Source organism: Octopus bimaculoides, chromosome 2, assembly GCF_001194135.2.
Source record: "Octopus bimaculoides isolate UCB-OBI-ISO-001 chromosome 2, ASM119413v2, whole genome shotgun sequence".
In the NCBI taxonomy this organism is placed as follows: Eukaryota; Metazoa; Mollusca; class Cephalopoda; order Octopoda; family Octopodidae; genus Octopus; species Octopus bimaculoides.
The window spans coordinates 124656004-124657966 of NC_068982.1; positions in this window are offsets into that span (position 1 = coordinate 124656004).

Sequence of the window (1963 nt, forward strand, 5' to 3'; positions counted from 1 at the left end):
AAATATATATAAACATACACATATGTACACATATATACACAGACACATATACACACAAACACATACACAGATACATACCTATACACACATACATATATAGACATACATACACACATATATATATATGGACACATACACATATACATAGACACATACACAAACACATCTATATACACACATGTACACACTCAAATACACACACACACGCACATACACACACACACACGCATATACACACATTTATACACATATGTATACCTGAACTCACGGGTAGATACATAAACGGGGTGTGAACGCTTGCATATAGAAACCAAGAGTTTATTTGCGAAACAAACCCCTTTACACAGTTTGAAAATATAAACAACAGCATTACTTGGAGATACGCGCTGGTAAAGAATATACGTACAAGCGGTGAATAAACAGGGATGTATATTTGTGTATATATTAAGCATTGTGTGCGTGTGTGTGTATGTATATAATCATTTTTCATGAAGACAAAATTGTTAATTTCGAGTAGCGCTTAACAAGTAGCTAGCTAGCTAGCAAGCGAAGCAATTTGTTCAGAGCCAATACACTCGAGCACATCACGTAGGCACTATCAATATTCAGAAAATATACACAGTGAAGGAAAACAAAACACTTAACTCACAATAGGAGAAACATTATGCTGAATATCCACCATGTAGATAGTGAAGATTTATGGGTGAACAGGGAATCGTCTCATAATGTATGTAAATAATACTCCGCTACGTTAAACCGCGAGATTTATGTAGTGTTTGTGTTTATATAAATATATTGGCAGAAATGATGTCAATAAACAGAAATAAAGGCTTCTGCCGATGTATAATAGGTGATAAAGAGTAAATGAGATTTAGTATCATTCATGCTTTTTCTTCAACCTCAACTCTCCTTCGTTGGTAAAAATTACCTGTCGTTAATTTCATCATTGAATGAAGGGATGAAGAATATGAAATCTACTGACATCAGAAGGAGGTTAAAAAAAAAACAAAATAATAATTCGCTCATGCATACATCATCAAGTGGGGGCAGCGAATAGAATCTAAGAAACATTGCCAGAGAGTAAATAAACATTGGTAAGAAACACCGAAAGGGAGACTAGGAAGGGGGTGGGGGAGAGAAGAAAGATTAAGAAGAAACCGTTTGGATTAGCGAAGTTTAAAAGCAATAATGGCCAGAACTACGTTTCGAAGGAGATAGAATACATGGACTACATAAGAGGTTTAATATTTCATCTAATATCCAACAATAAATATATGTTCCTTCTTATTCTTTTACTTGTTTCTGTTATTTGACTGAGGTCATGCTGCAACACATTCTCACACACACACATATATACATATATATATACACACACACATACATATACACACACATATACGCACACATACACATACATGCACACACACACATATATATATATACACATACATATATACACACATACATATAAATACACATTTGCACACACACATATACTTACATATATACACATACATACATACACAAATGCATATATATATACATACAAATGCATATATAAATATACACACAAACGCAAAAATATATACACACATATACTTACATATATACACACGCATATATACATACACAAATGCATACATAAATATACACACAAACAAATATATATACACATGTATATACACACACAAACACGTATATACATACATACACATATATGTACATATATATACATACACACATATATACACACACATATACATATATACACATACATGTATATATACATACACACATATACATATACACATATATATACACACACATATACACATACATGTATATATACATACACACATACATATATACACACATGCATACATATATACACACACATATATACACACATACATACACACAAACCCACATATATATATTTACACACATGTATACACATACATAT